At 42.7% G+C, this 16,399-nt stretch overlaps 1 protein-coding gene across 2 annotated transcripts in view; it reads left to right on the forward strand.

Annotated features, from left to right (window-relative positions):
• Positions 1 to 10,166: 10,166 nt before the first annotated feature.
• The window catches only part of ZNF462 (zinc finger protein 462), a 95,035-nt gene continuing 88,802 nt past the window's right edge, over positions 10,167 to 16,399 (forward strand). The window contains exon 1 of one of the 2 annotated variants that reach the window (XM_030003675.2): positions 10,167 to 10,506. The gene's annotated coding sequence lies outside the window, so the exon portion shown is untranslated. Of the gene's footprint in view, positions 10,507 to 10,861; positions 11,036 to 16,399 lie in introns of those variants that run through there. The other variant, XM_030003676.2, reaches the window with a different exon arrangement.

The raw sequence follows: 16,399 nt of genomic DNA on the forward strand, positions 1-16,399 counted from the left end.
TGAACAAAATGAAAAAGTTTGGCAGGCTTCATAATATAGGAGTGCAATAAGACTCCAAAACATGTTCCAAGGTTTCTGCAACTGTGGCCATGGGTCAGGCAAGAAGATTAGTCTAAGGGCTTGTCTACACAGGAAATGGACTGGTTATGTTGAAATAATGATACTGCTATAGCTTGGCTGGTCAGTTTCCCAGTGTAATGAAGTCCTTAGCAAGGCAAAGAAATCCTTATGAGAGAGGAAAGACACAAGGTTGGCTAGGTGTATCCATCAGGCTAAACTGTGGGTATCTCAGAGCCTGTTAGTCCAAAGATGGCTTTCAGTCATGCTTGTTCAGGGAAGGAAAACAACTTCTGATAGACGGACATGTTAGCTAGGAAACTGGAGTCCTGGTTGTGAATACTGAGACAAGAGCTGCACATTTCACAGGAATGGCAGTGTCCATTTCCTATGACTCACACTTCTCTGCTTGTGTTCTTCAATCCTCATGCCCAAAGGATGAAAAGCAATTTTTTAACTTAAAGGAAGAGAAGGATGGATGTTTCAATAAATTTGTAGAATACTAAAGCGTTGCGAATTTATAGTTGGTCAGCGCAATTAGGTAGTGTTTGATGGAACAAAACTGGTTAACACCAGCCCTCTAACCCAGGGAGTGTAAGATCAAGAGAGAAAAAGACATTTAGAGCTCCATGTCTCCTTGCCAGCAAACGACACCTGAGTTGGTACACCAAAGGATTCATGTTGCCATGAAATTACATGGCAGCTTGATTTTACACTGAAGATACTGAAATCTGTGATTAACTAGCTATAAAGGCAATTAATCATTCAGTACATTAATCCCAGGGACAATTAAGTAGGTAGGCAAACCAATTAATTTATTGGAGTCCCTATGTTTTTTCTAGTATGCCATGGGTTCTTACACTGGCAATTCCCATCTGCATCTTGAAAGTTGTCGAGAGGGAAAATAGATATCATTGCAGCTCTAAACTTTCTCACCTGGAGGGCACAAGAACACTTTGAAATTAGGGAATAAAAACTTCAGAGGGCTTCTGTGAAATGATCAAAAGAGAAACAGTTAAAAATGTGGGGCCAGCTCTAAAGCTGATGATTAACTTAGAAGGTGAAGAATGACAATTTAAGAACGTATTGAGATGAATGAGAAGGTTCGAACCTCTTGGAGCTATTGCTTCAGGCTCTCTGCAGCCTCAGAATAAGTACCTGCATCAGCTGGTATTTGAGGTACATTTATCAGAATTTCCTTTGCAGTCACAATGACTTGAAACACATTACACAACATGCACACTTAGACCTTGGAGAACAACTGGGCATCAGGGAGAAGCTTCCACAGGTAACAGCACCTGCAGCAAAAATCACCACCTGAAAACACAACAGACGAGCAGCAACAACTATAACAATCTGTAGCAAAGTCAGGGAGCAATCATCAATGCAAAGTCAACTGAACTGGATCTAACCAGCCGCAGCATAGACCTGATTATATCCCTGCATATGTAATCCACCTACTTTTCTTTCTGAAGAGCTGCAAACTTCCTGTTGCCCTCAACTTTTTTATCCAAAACATGAATCCTTACTGTTTTCCCTGAAGCTATTAATTTCTTTGTGGCTGTTCTGCAAACCTTTGGCTTGATTACCTTTGCTACAATCACTGTTTTGCTGGATTTCCTGATACCTGCTATGTCCCCTTCAATCTGTCCCAAATATTACTGCCAAATATCATCCTGTCATTCCAGCTACATTTCAGTGCTTTCCTAAATCCCCTTCTCTGGTTACTCCATACAATCATGTCAAATTTGAACTTTTCTTCTTTCTTTTTCTTTTTTTTCTTTCTTATTTTTCTTTTTTTCTTTTCTTTTTTCTTTTCTTTTTTTAATTTCTTTTTTTCATTTCTTTTCTCCTTTCTTCCCTTCCCTTCCCTTCCCTTCCCTTCCCTTCCCCTTCCCCTTCCCCTTCCCTTCCCCTTTAAACAGCACCTTGCTTTTCTTTGGCACTTGTATGCTTTCCTCCTATCCATCCCTTATTTTTAAGGACTTGACATGGCTGAACTCCTCCCTATCGCTTGCAGTACATTACCAGACGGACCAGGAAAGTGGAACTGGATCCTGTTGAACTAGGCACTGTACATATGTCATAACAACCTCTTCTATTTGGCTATTTAAAATCAGAGCATTCTCCCTGCATTGGCCATAGTTCCTTTGTTTTCTCTTCCAAAACTTTCGTTAAGGTACACTTTCCACAAGAAATTGTCTCACTCATCAAGTGTGTGTGTGTGTGTGTGTATAAAGATTTCAAGACCCAGAGCTGAAATCGTGCTAACATAACTAACATATCTGCTAAATCTCTGCTCAATCATATCACTTCTCATTACATTCCATGTCAAGTTTTGATGCTCAGCATGTTTTACTATTAGAATAGTAAGTACCAGCTTGATTGCAGCAATATCTTTTGTAAGACTACACAGAAAAGAGTACCACCCACTTGCAGTTGTCAGATTTTCAGATAAATTAGTTCATTACTGAGGAAATGATGGCTTTTTTTCTGCTATCTTCTTTTGAAATTAATTCAAATATTAATATATTGATTGGACAGGTGGCATTTACATAGAGATTGATATGTATAAATAATTGTTACCTTTCTGAAGACAGAATGGGATGCTGAAATGTTTTTGTAATTATAGGTGAGGATTTTTTCCAAGTGTACTGGTACTATTTATGGACTTCCTTTTGTGTTCTTCTTTGTGTCTTTCTTTTGTCGTACCTTCTCCCTGTTAACAGGATCCACCCAGTCACCCTGAAGGCTGAAATGTAGCCTGGGTTTCCATAGAGAGCTTGAAAATTCTCATACTAAAATGGTCCTGCCAAAAAGGAAGCAAAACACACCAAGACATTTCCACGTGTTAGTGTAGAAACTTTATTATGGGCAATCTCAAGACAGATAAGAATGGCCATAGGCTATGAAATATATTTTGAAATTTACACTATAGCACTTGCCTTCTTATACATGCAGTTATCTTTCATGACAATATGATTGCCCATCTCTGACTAGATCAGTATTTAATGGGCATTGTAAATATGAATTCACATTACAAATGGTGTCTCTTCAATTCTAGAGAACACAAGAGCTATCTGCAAAAATGAAAACTGGAAACAATGTCTTCTTCATAAATGGCACAAAACTAGTATAGATGAGATATTACAGAAGAAAGGCTCCTTTGAAATATAGCATATTGAAATAAATTAATGCCGAGACAAATTCAGCAAAATGCTGCAGTTTAAAACATAGGAAGTCAAGGTGGGCATTAGGAAACTGAATAACTCTAGAGAGCTCAGAAAGGACAGCAGAAAATACAAATTTTAAAAACAGAATAACACTTTATGAGATATCAACGTATCATAGCAAAAATATCAATGCAGAAAAACATGTAATTTTAATACACAATACCTACAAGTAAACAGAGAAATATCTAAACCACTGAAAGTAATTGGTAAAGATTATTAACCCAATTAGATGTAAGAATGAGCCATTCAGAAGGGTTAAAGTAGCAGTATATCCATTGGAGTAATGAAGCCAGCCAAATTACACCAGTTGAAGATTTGGCTGATCATGTGGAGATGTGGAACGAAAAAAAAAATGCCATAAATACATGCGAGTAGAAAAAATTCAATCTTTTAACAGAGATAAATGTACAGCAGATGGATGAGGAAGACCTTCATTTTGTGTTGGTCACAAACTTAAGTTCATGAGAAAAGTCTGAAACAGCATTTGTTGAAACATCTCCAGATTAGCAGTAGCAGTGACAAGCGCACAGATAGGAAAGGTGTGCCCAAAACAAATAACATTATTGGAAGAACAGAGTTTTGTCATGCACTTTGTCAGTGTTCAACTTCCTGCAGTGTGCATCCCTATGCTCACAGGGAAAATGAACTGGAATTAACCCCTATGTACAACTGGGACTTCAGCAAAAGCTGAAGAAGAAACAACTTCATTAGGAAATAAACTGTAAGCTGAAGTAGTTCAAAAGTAGGAGATAAAATGCATTGTTTCCTTTTTATTTCTTCAAAGACATGCAAGATGGGAAATCAACTATGCCTGAAATGCTTCCACGGGAAATGAAAATACCTACTGGAGTTGCTTCAAAAAATGAAACTTGGGCTAAATTTGTAATGTATCAATAAAAATGTCATCAAACTGCATATACCAGACAGATTATTCAGCGGTACCAGGCACTTCCCTACAAAGCCAGAGATGGCCTTGTTCAATTTTATGGTGGGTGTAGAAAAATTAGATATCAGAAATACTGGCTAGGAAGTGGAACTCAAATCTATCAGAGGCTGTATATTACACAGGTTGATTAGGACATACAGAATAAAAATTATTTGACTGGCATTTGAGAGCTTAAGTGTTAAAAATACTGGAGTGCTAGAGAGACAGATCAAGAGATGCAAGTGTTGCATTTAGATCTTTAAAAAAGGGGAAAATGCATTTTTCACAGGTATGCAAGTTAAGAATGGCTTTCTATTGAATTGCATAAATCTAATAAAATATACAGGGTGGGGGGACTGAAAAATGACCAGTAAATATAGCCAGAAACCATTTGTATCTGACCAATAAATCCAAAACCATTTCACAAATCACTCAGTACCTATCTCTCCTGAAGACAAAATCAAACTGTTTTTCTCTTGAAGTCTTCTTAGTAGCAAGTATAATATAATGTTGGGATATAATGTTCCTATACTAACCAGCAAACAGTTGTCATGATTCAGAAGGTCTGATGTTGTAAAGTAACTGCAGTTTCAATCTCACTGACTCCATCTAAAACCACGGAGAACTTAAATGAAATCCAGCCGTGTCTTTGGAAAAACTGAATTTCATAAAACTTAATATGCACTTATAGCAAAGAATATTTTGCTTCTAAAAATTTCAAAAGTTCAAAGTGAATTTAATTAAGCTGCATGGTCACTGTTTTTTAATAGTAAGAAGTGAAGTCCAGATGTGCCTTTAGTTGCTTAGCAAACCCTTGTCACGGTAATTACAGATTTCCCCAAAATCAGTTTGTTGCCTGTCTTCTGGTGATGGATAAAACACCCTTTCGACTAGGCTGCATTTTATTCTTTTATTAAATCTAATTGATCATTGAAAAGAGGATATATACTGACAAATTACTTACTAAAGATCTAGGGCCATTTGTGATTCATGTTTCAGTTACTAAGGATGTGTTCTGTTTGATTTCAACCCAGTTAATTTTAATACCGAAGGAATTTTTTTCATTAACTCTACCGGGACTTTGAGTGGGCTCTAAACACAAGGTTTTCTGCTGCCTGCACTTTTTAGTCATGTTCTTAGGTTGGAGAAGTGAAGACCTGCGGTACTCACCAAATCCACCCTGAAGTCTAGGATAGCCTTCCAATACCGTACACCCATTAGTCTTGACTCAGGCCTAAGTCAAAAGGTTTTGGAGCGGGACTGGTTCCCTTTGTAAAGTGGCTTCTTGGCTCCTGGTCCCAGTGTACAGTTTCTGAGGAAGCTTCGGGACAGGTGTAAAACATAACCATGAGTTTGCGCAAACATCTGAAGATTCAGTTTTCTCAAAGGAGCAAAAACTGTATTTCTAATTGTTGCAACCTATGCATCTGTCAGATAAGGAAGTGACTTTCAATAACCCAACCTGGTCCTTACCAGTATACTTCTCTTAAATTTTCCAGCAATATAAAAATGTATCTTTCTATGGGTCTGCAACATGTGTACTACATTATGAGGTGTCACTGCAGATAACAAAGTGATCTTACAGTGAAGAGCTTGCTCTTAGAGATTTCAGTCTGAGCTCTGCCAGAAATAAAACATTCCAAATTTTATTAGCAGGATGGAAGTTTTAGGTTTAATAGAAGAATTTTCTGAAGGGTTCTTAAGAGCCTAGATTTGGATTATTTACATGTAAACCCTCTTGAATCCACTGTCCTCTATGAGAGTATTTGCTAAAAGAAAACTTTGCTGATTAGATTTCCCTTGTCTTTCATGGATCAGAGAAGGATTTCTCTGCTTCCAACCAACCAGTTTCTCCTCAAAGTCCTTCACAATATGGAAGCCCTTGGCAGTTAAAGAAATAAGTGAGTTGCCAGAGTAAAGGTCAGAACAGCGCACTTCTAAACGTAGATAGGAAAGTGAAATTCTCTCAATAGCTGCAGAACATAATATTCTAGTGAGACAGTGATATTCAGTTCTTCAGTGAGCTGATACAATGCTTGCCTCTTGCACAAGGACTGCGACACCTTGGTCTGGTAGAATAAAATAGCCACGAAGAAGTGGAGAATAAATAGGAAGTTCACTCAAACTTGTTGCAGGAAAAGGAAGAAACTCTTCCAAATCCATGGAAGAAGAAAAGAAGCCACTTTCTGTTCTGTGAGCGGACATTAACAACATTGCCTCACTGTTGACTATGTTTAAAGAAGTGTGCTTTCAGCGTCTTATTTTGCACATTGCTTTCCTAATGTCTCCTGCTCACTAAGGCTGTGTTCACTGTCCATGCTAAATGTACCAGTGTCCCATCCCAAGGAGCTAATCAGAGCCCATGGAGAAATGGGTTTGGCTAAAAAATTAAAAAACGGGAAGGCAGAATAGCACCATCTTGAGCTTTCTGCGGTCTGCTCACCCCTCTGCCTGTGGCCTTGCCACCGTGGGGCTCACCGTGCAGCCCCCATGGGCTTCCAGTGGTCATAGGAGCAGGATGCAGGTGTCAGCCAGGGTCATGCAAACCTGGATCATTGTATACCAGCATAGATCTGGCCTGGGGATGAAGTGCTTAGGCCCAAGCTGCTGGGGTTTTCTGGGTACAGAAAGATGTAGCCAGTCCGAGAGACTGGAAAATGTTTTTTCCCCCATGCCAGGCCCTCCTTCCTCTGGGTACATTGTTGAACATCGTCGACCTACCCCAGGTCGCTGAGAGAGGATTTAATTTTTTTATTTAAAACCAAGAGCATCCCCTTCCTGTGGCTTCAGCCAACACGGCGGTGGGACACAACCCCTGCTGGGAAGACGCACAGAAGCTGAAATCCCCTCTCGCCCCCCCCCCCCCCCCCCCCGCCTCCGCCCCAACCGTGGGGGTGCTGAGCCCCACCGTGGGCTCCGTTCGGGCTTCCCCACTCCCGTCCCGCAGCCCGGCTGCCTGCCAGAGGACATACCGGCGCCTTTGTCTGCACCCCGACGTCCCCAGGCGTCCCCGGCGACCCAAACGCCGGCACCCGGAGAGGTGCAAACTATCTTCGTTCCCCTTAATGGGACTGTTAACCCGCCGCGGTAATTACGACCAGGGGGCTGTCAGCACGGTTAACCTCTTTATTGCCGGGCATGGCACCGGGGCGAGCCAGGGGGGCTGCCCAGCAGCTAAAGCCCTCCCCCGCCCGCCCACCACCCGTGGAGGGTGCTGCACCCCCCGGACTTGCCCCCTTCGCCTCCACTGGACTCGGCAGCCAGAAGCGCCGATTCCTCCGCGAAATCAGCGGTCCGTGGAGGCTCCCCCCACTCTTTTCACTGGTGGCTGCTTCTTGGTGGGGCTCTCCCAGCCCAGCGTGTCCATCTCGCTGTTGGCTTTCCCCGGCGGCGCTCGGAGCACGGCGGGGATGGCAGAAAGCCTGCGGAAGGAAGTTATGGACCACCCGACCCCAAGGGAGAAGCTTCCCGCCCCGTGCCCCCCCCGCACTGCCCGCCAGCGCCGGGGTTCCTCTGGCCGCCCCGACCTCCTCCCCGGCACTCCGGGTGGGGGCCCGGACACCCGCGCTCCCCGCCGGCGCACGGGGGTCCCCACGGGACCGGCGCAGGAGGGACACCCCCCCCCTCGCCAAAGGACGGGGGGATAAGGCGGGAAAACATTTCCAGGCTACCTCCATGAAGATATATTTTCTTTCTGTCTTTCTTTCTTTTTTCCCCCCCCCCCCCCCGAGGTTTGATGCCTACTCCTCCCAAGAGCCTTCATTTTGAAATGGGATTGTTGTTTCCCTGGAGGGTGGCTGGTCCGAAGTCAGGTGTTTTGGGGTTTGGGGTTGTGGGGTTGCTCTATTTTCTTTTTTTTTTTTTTTAATTTAAAGTGTAATGCTGAGAGACAAAGAGGTAAATTATCTGCCTCGGCGTTGATGGTACGTCAAAGATTGCAAAGCCCAGGCGCTCTCTTCCTGCGAAGAGGATGATTTATAGAAAATTGCAGGCAGAACACATGCACATTCTGGCAGCCGTAAAGACGGTCCCTCCCTTTTCCTTAATGTTCTTTTATCAGCTTCTTAGGAGGTGTCCGCTTCATTTGTCTGCATGAAACCAGTAGTCTTAGTAGGAATCCTCAGTTTTGATGTTTTTTCCCCTTTTCCTTAAGAAGGATTCTCTAAATCCAACAGTGCTCCTTCTGCCCAGATATTATCCTTCCTCCTATTTCTCACAGCACTTGTTTGGGGCGAGAAGGGGGGGAGCGGAAAGAGGGGAGAGGAGGAGGGAGAAGATCTTTCTCCTGTTTAGTGATTAACTTGCACGGCTCAAAGAAAGAGAAGATTTAATGGGAGAGATCCTGCCTGTGTTCTTTGTACTCACGGCAGTCTAGTGGATGGGAAGATCGGAGAGTGCATGTGTTTAATACTTGACTAGTACCTGGGCGACCGATTTTTGTTATTTTATTTTATTGCTATTGTTAGCATTTCTGCATTTGGTCTTCAGCTGAACTGGGAGAGTTCAGACAATGAAGTTCTAACATGCCTGACCTCTCCCAGAGCCAGTAAAATCTGGACTCTTTTAAGAAGATCATCTCAGTTTCACCACTCACATAAAACTTCCTCGGAGCAGGGGAGGGATGTCCCCCTTCACCCGAACCGGACCTTTGTGGTTCTAGTCTGTCTTCCACCCATGCAAGCTGCAGCGCTTGAGGGTTTGAGAAACCCCAGTGATGTTCCAATACCAGTCATGCCCTTGTGCTCAAATTGATTTTGCCTCACTCCCGTGTATTGATTTTCTGAGTCTGCACGTAACCCCTAATCCCCCCTCCCGCCCCGCCCCCCCCCCCCCCCCCCCCGTGCTAGACGTAACCCTAGAAAGAATCTGACCTGGTGCTGTAGGAAGATTGGGGGGGGGGGGGGGGTGGTTCAAGCAAAAGAAGAAGCGCAGCACAATGCTTAATAGAAACGAGACTAAATAAAAATGCAGGCTACAGCCGCTTTGTGTTTGCCTGCTTGCCTTCATCACCAAGATACCTTTCTTTGTAAGCCTTGATCGTTAGTTTCCACGGTTTTAAATAATCAGTCACAAAGGAGCAGACAAGTAGGTGCTGGAAGGCACAAAAGTTATTTTAAGTAGAATTATTTATTTTATTTTGCAGCCAAAAACGTTTCACCAAGGTAGGAAGTGATTTTGGTGCTCTGTAGTACAAGCTCTCTCTTCTCCTAAGTGCTTGTGAGAAATAAAAAACCTGGAGATGACTGTCTTTATTTCCGGGAGTAGACTTCAAAATACGTGCCAGAAATGGACAATTCGAGTGTCCTTTCTCCACATCAAATGCGAGCTGGAAGGGGGATTAAAAACCAACCACGTGGTAGATCTGGTTTTATACTTTGCAACCTCCAGCTCCATTTATGTTCTTTACCCTGCTCAGGGAAGATTAGCCTCTAGATGGATGCGTCTGAGGGATCACACCTCAGGGGCAGATCTGCATGCAGAAACCGGTTTTTGCCATGGCTGGAAGAAAGCTATGACCTAGCAGAGTGCTCCATCTGAGCGGCTCCCCGAGCATCGCAGGAGCTGCTGAGTGCTCCTGCACAGGAAGCTTTGTGAAGGCAACAGCTTGGAAGGGGAAGCTCTTCAGATCTTTCCCCCTTCCTCTCCTCCTCCCTGGCCTGTGAGTGATTCAGTGTCCCAGACCTTAACTTTTTGTTACCACCTTCCTCCTCTTAATCTCCTTCATCTTCAACACCTCCTCCTCTATCACTACCATCTTCTCCTCCATCTGTCTGCCTCCTGGATCTCTCCTTTGCTTGCTTTCCCCCCTCCTCTTCCACCTCCCTCCCTCTCTTTCTTCTTGCCTTTTCCTCCTCTCTTTTCTTCTCTTTTCTTTCTCTTTTTCCTCCTCTTCCCCTACACGTTGTTGTTGTTGTTAGAAAGGATTCTTGCACCCCCTGGTGCTCTTGCGTTTTGTGTGGTAGGAGAGGAGATTGTCTTCTTTCTCTCTCTCCCTCTGGTTGCTCATTATTCAGAGAGAGACACAGAGGGTGAGTGAGAGAGAGAGAGAGAGACGGATATCTCAGGTCATCTGCAGCTGCAGCAAACCAGTGAAGGAGAGAGAGAGAGGGAGAGGGAGAGAGAGAGAGGGGGGGAAAAGCAGGGAAAGATGGCGATCCTCCATTGCTGAGACCTGGCAAGGAGCACATGAGACTCACAAAACAACTTCCACAACAATAACAAGAAGAAGAGCTAGGCAGAGAGGAAGAGGAGAGGAGGCAGCAGCAAGAGCAGCAGTGCCGGGACGCTCCTGTAAGTTCTTGCAATTAAAACCCATCTCCGGTTTGGCATTGGAGAGATCATCTCTCGTGTGTCTGTGTATATATATATTTTGTTGTTGTTTGGTCTTTTCTGTCTTTCTTTCTTTCCACCACCTTCCTCTGAAATCCATTCATTCGGTCAACGGAGGAAGGAGGAAGAAAGAAAGGAAGAAAAAAAAAAAAGAAGAGAGGGGAGCGAGAGCGGGGTGTTTTGTTTGAGAGAGAAGTCTCTTGCATGGAGGAGGAGAAGAGGAGGAGGTGCTGGTGGTGGTGGTGGTGGTGGTGGGAGGAGGAGGAAGGCGGTTAATTAATTTTTTGTTGTTGCATTAAGGGGTGTGGGGGGGGGAGATATGGGGAGATAAGTGAGATATCAGCCGAGCTTTCGGGTTGGGGGGGTGCCCGAGAGGATATGTGTGTGTGTGTGCGAGGTCTGGATGGTGCTGTGCGTGTGGACTTGGATCAGAGACGGGAGAGACACGGAGGAGAGAAAAGCTCCGTGCTGGCACGACCCAGGCAATCGGGTGACCTCTTTCTTCCTTTCTTTTCTTTCTTTTCTTTCTTTCTTGCTCTCCCCCTCTTCCTCTCCTTCTCTTTCTCCTCGTCCCCTCTCGCTGCCCTCCTCCTCGCCGCTGGCGAGGCTGGTCCCTCACCCCGGCGGTGGTGCCCCCACCGCGGCTCTCCTGGAGTTGGGATGCGGGGTCCCCGGCGGCGTCGGGGCTGGGGGGCTGGTGGTGCTCGCAGGAGGTTGCTTGGAGGAGGACAGCGTTCAGCTGGAGAGCAGGAGCCATTACACACGCTTGTGCTCTCCTTTGAGAGAAAGAGAGAAGGGAAGAAAGGAAGGGGAAGGAGCCCACTTCTTCTTGCTCAGTTCCCCGATGTCCCTACCTTTAAACCAGGGGAGGGAGAAGGCGCTTTCTCCCCTGCCCCTTTCTCAACGACCCGGAGCAGCTTTCTCCCTATCTCTCCCCCTCTTTCCCTTTCTTTATCTCCCTGTCCTCCATTTGCAAGCTGTCTGCTTTGGTTCCAGTCCAGGCTCCACAACACAAAGCTTCTCCTCGCTCTCGCACACATGCACACACAGTCTACAGGCTCTTTATGTCTTCTGGAGTAACCTTCTACTCCCCCCCCCCCGGCTCCTCTTAGCATTGTGGTTTCTATTCTCCACACAGATCCTCCTGGAGCTTCATGTAGTTGTGAACTGATAGGATTTCTCCCCCTCTCACCTCCCTCTTTTGGGGGAGAAAAAGGAAAAGTTTAATTCGTTTTTCTGGTGTTTGGAAGGAGAAAGACCTTCAAGTTTGAGTGCTTTCTGCTGCTGCTTTTGTGTGTGTGTCTGTGGGGGTCTGTTTGTCTCATGAAGCTGCTTGCATGTCTAAGAGGAAGTGACTAGTTTGGCAGAGAGCTGTGATCTGAGTCAGGTAAGCCATGTCATGTTCTCTAGCTCCACCAGAAAATGGAGGAGAGAGAGAGTAGACAAAGCTGAGATGGGAAGTGCTCCTAACATCGTGGATGTCTCTCCATGTTTTGAAGCTTTGCTGGCAGTAGCTGGCTTAATCATGATTTTTCCCCCTAAGGTTTCTTCAGTTTTTTCAATGTACAACATTGTGATGGGTCTTCTCTCTGACTTCATGCTATCAGGAAATGAGGATTGGAGGAAATTGCTCAGATTCTCCTTCACACAGAGAAACACATCCTCAGGCTTTTTTGCTCTTATGCTTTCATGTGGAGGTCACCTTTCTAGATAATTTTCTTTGGTTAAAGACCACAGAATTTAGGAGGTTGATCAGTTGGCCAAAGAAATAGTGCATATATGCATATATTTATAGATTTTTTGAAAGCATTTGGAGGTAAGTGCACGCAGCTTGAGGCTGCTCAGGTTCTTCCAGAGAACGTCATGAAATGTCTTTTTTTTTTCTAGATGATGATGGTGGTGCTTGTTTTTGGGGATTTTTAACATCTGATTTTCAAGAGCATTCCTTCTTTTGGATGTATTTTAAATTAAGATGCAATATTTCTCCCCACGCACTAGGTTGCATTAAAATGATACTGGCAGGCTTTTAGTAGGTTCCTCAGAGCATCATAACATACATAATTTCTCTTAGGAAAAAAAAGAAACGGTTTTCACAGCTGTCTTTTTGGTGTCTTAAAATTTTTTTTCCTGAAAACTTACGGCAACATTCTTGTTATGATTTTAATGTCATTATGGAAGCCTAAGATCTTTAAAGTGAGATAGCAGTTGAACAGGAATTTGTCTGCTTTTTTTTAACCCACCTTTTAATCCGAAACCATTTTGAGTAGACTCAAAACAAGCCTCACTCTTTTCCCACCAACCTAAATTTGCGCATCAGTTGCATAGTAGATGCAGTTCCCCCCAGATTCAAACTACATGCTGAAATGCATGAGCGGGGTACCAGAGTGCAGTGCTACTGAGCTTGAAGGCACAGCTCCATAGAAAGGTATCAGTAATGTTCATACATAGGTTACTCTGAAGAGTTTAAGAAGGAATGTGTTACATATGGAGGTGTAAGTGACAGGATAGGGGACCAGTGAATCTTAATCAGAACATGCTCCCAGATGTGCAAAGAGAATAGAAAGAGTTGAGGATTGCAATGACTAGCGATGGACTTGAGATCCAGCTGCTGCAAGGTTAAAATCAATGCCCTTGTTTTATTTTTGCTATGGAAGAAATGGTTTAGTATATAATCTAATATACTTGGGAAGGATATGGCGTTATCAGCTGTGCATTTCTTAAGTTCTGGTTGCTGATAATATCGCCCAAATTACTGAGATACTGTGGTTGTCTCCATCTCTCAGAAGTGGGCCATGGAATATACCATTTCAGGTATGTTTAATATTACATTTTGACAAAGTAAGGAGGGACGTTAACTGTTCATTTTTTTTCCCCCTGAAGTGATGTTCTTTGATGCCCTTTGCAGTCTCTGCACAGGTCTAAATCAGCAGGCGCCGAAGAAACTGCAAAAGTCCCCGCTGACCTTTGCTTGTTTGGGTCAGATCCTAAATACCCATCTCCAGTATAAGAAGACTGTATGCCATCTTCTTAGGTATCTGCTTGTTTTCATAGTTCAGAATTTTGAATCTCCTCTTACTTCTTGAGAGGTCAACTCAGTGCTTGCACTACAATGTGCCCTACAGATATATAGCTCTTGAATGTGGCATGTGCAATCCAAGAACAAGTTTGAGATTTAAGCTGAGGATCTTTATGGGAGGGCCTCTTACCTCTCTCCTGTGGTGACAGACACCCTAGAAAACCAAACGTCATTGCAACAGTTTGAGTTGGATTGAGAGTGGTGTTATTTCTGGGGGGGGGGGTCTTCACGGTGAGACTGAAATCGCTTTAGAGAATGATAGTCTTGTTAATGATGTTACTTGCTGTAGTTCTGCCCAGATAAACTGAATTACACCTAGCTGTTAAAATATGAGCTGAGGGTCTTCTTTTCTTTTTTAAAACAAAACAAATCTAAAAAAAACCCCAAACCCAACAGTGAGTTTTAAAGGAGATCTAGAAAGATAATCTTAATTCATGAGATGGTGGTGACTTGAATGTTTCTTGTAACTGGGCACAAATTTCTTCATTCGGACAATGGCTTTCAATTGCTTTTGGTTTGTGGGCACCCAGAACTTTTTCATGGTGCAAGCTCTAACAGAAACTGCATTCATATTCTTCTGCATACTTATTCTTCAGTATATAAACTTGATTTTCTTAATCGCTTTTCTCAACCTTATTATACATAGCCTATGGACCAGTGCTTAAAAATGTTTAAGCAATGATTTGATTTCCTTATACATTTTTACTAGGTTCATAATGGATTACATTGCTGAGAAATTTAAAAGGTTATGTTTAGAATTTCCTTCCATAATTTTAAAAAATTATTTTGTTACAAGAGGAAAACTAAAAATATGTTGTGTATGCTCAGACTATGAAGAATATGAGTACATAATTGGATGCTGGAAATGGAAAGTAGAACAACTGCAAGTGGAAGTGGAAAAAAAAAGATGATAATTTCAATTCAGTAAATTTTATAACATTCTTTAGTGTTGTGAACTTTGACTTAAAGGAGGATTGACTTTTATGAAGACACGAGTGATTGAAAAGAGAGTTGATAAGTATTGGAGAAGAACTCTGTTCAACATAGATGTCTGGACATCTGGCAGATGTTACTCTGGGCCCCAAGGAATGGACAAGTTTAATTTTAGCCTTAAAAAGGAAATGGGAAGAACTAAAGTCTTATAATAGTACAGCTTACAGTTTGAGGAAGGTTGCTTCAGAAAAGCTCAAAGATATGTTTTGAAATTTGGAACTCCCAGGAACAAGTGTAAATGAGTTTTTCCTATTGAGTTTTCCTGTTGCTCCAAACAACCTGTGTAGAGTCACAATATAAGTTGAGATTGCTCCAGTTTGCTGTAACACTTTCTCTGCATGGTGTGGATGATTTCTTAAACTGAGCAGAAGAACACTGCTTTGTAGTAAGAAACTGCAGAAAAAGCAGTTAAAAGTGTGAAACTGGTGAATAGCTGTGCAGTATTCATTAACTAACGCTGCCCTGTTAAGAACCTATCACTAAGCAAACTTAGGGACAAAATGTGTAGTATCCAAAAACCCCCAGTGAAATATTGAAAAGAGTGATTTGAAGAAGCATACTGTTAGAGGAAGGAGATCCTGTTTTGACATGTCAGGAAAGATCTACAAAGGCCAATATGTCTTTGTGTCTTTTCACATATTTTGTTTCCTTATCCTTTGTTATACTTCCAATCCATTGTAGTAGAAAAATAATGTAAACTCTCTCTTCACAGATATTTCTCTATTTTGAAATGAAATAATGTATTTTGTGAACTTGTTCTGGATGAAGAAGGTCTGCTGCTAGTGCCAGAACTGTATGATTTGCTTAACTTGCATACTTGATCAAGATGTGATCAAGTATGAACTTCTAATTACTGGCTTCAGTAAAAATGTTGAACTTCATCAGTCTAAATGCTTGCTTTCCAAACAGTTGCTTTGTTCTAGAGTACTAAATAATCGAGCAATCTGCCCAAAAGGGTTTAACAGAAATCTTTCAGGTAGTGTTAAAATATAATATGGGTCCATAGGAGGTGAGCGGGAGATCTGTGAAGTGTCACTTGAGGAGGGGATGAGAAATGCCACCTTACTCGTCAGGGAGTGAGGATAATTTTTAAGAAAAAAAAAAAAAGGAGTATGATGAGAATGAAGGCTGCTTAAACATCTGCTAACCTCTCAGACAGAGGAACTCAAATTGTTTAATCAAGAGGTGCTGGAGAAGGTGGTGTGATGCAAGTCTTCAGCTGCTGGCAGAGACACAGTTAACATTGTAAACGGTTGAACTTCAGCATGGCACTTCTCCAAATGAGTTGACTGTTGAAAATAAAATGTTCCAGAAAAACTGGGAGAACAGGAAAGAAGTTAAAATAGCATGGTTTGTATGCCAGTGCTGAAAGAAGAAAAGGGGGGAGGAAGGGAGATAGCTCAACTTATGATAATTATCTTGTTGGTTGTAGTGAAAAGGCTTTAGTAGAAATTTCCAAATGAGGGGACTAGATTTAATAGAATGCAGTCCTCACTTGTGTCCTGAGTTTTGGAAGTATTCTTCTGCTTTCAGCTTGTATTTGGGAAGTTGAACACATAGGTAAATAAAAAGTCACATGAGATTGTTTTGGGTTTTTTTTTCCATTTTGTTCTTTTAGCTTTAAAAACAATACCAAAGATCTAAAGTCTGCCCCTCATCTCTTGAGTTTTATGAAGCTGTGCCAGATGTTGCAGTACAAACAACTCTGAAGGGCTTTGAAAGAGAGGGTTTGAGATGGTGAAAGGAGTGTCTTTATTTCTGGTGTCTTATATTTGAAACTTACAG

The sequence above is a fragment of the Aquila chrysaetos genome, chromosome Z, assembly GCF_900496995.4.
Source record: "Aquila chrysaetos chrysaetos chromosome Z, bAquChr1.4, whole genome shotgun sequence".
Taxonomy (NCBI): domain Eukaryota; kingdom Metazoa; phylum Chordata; class Aves; order Accipitriformes; family Accipitridae; genus Aquila; species Aquila chrysaetos.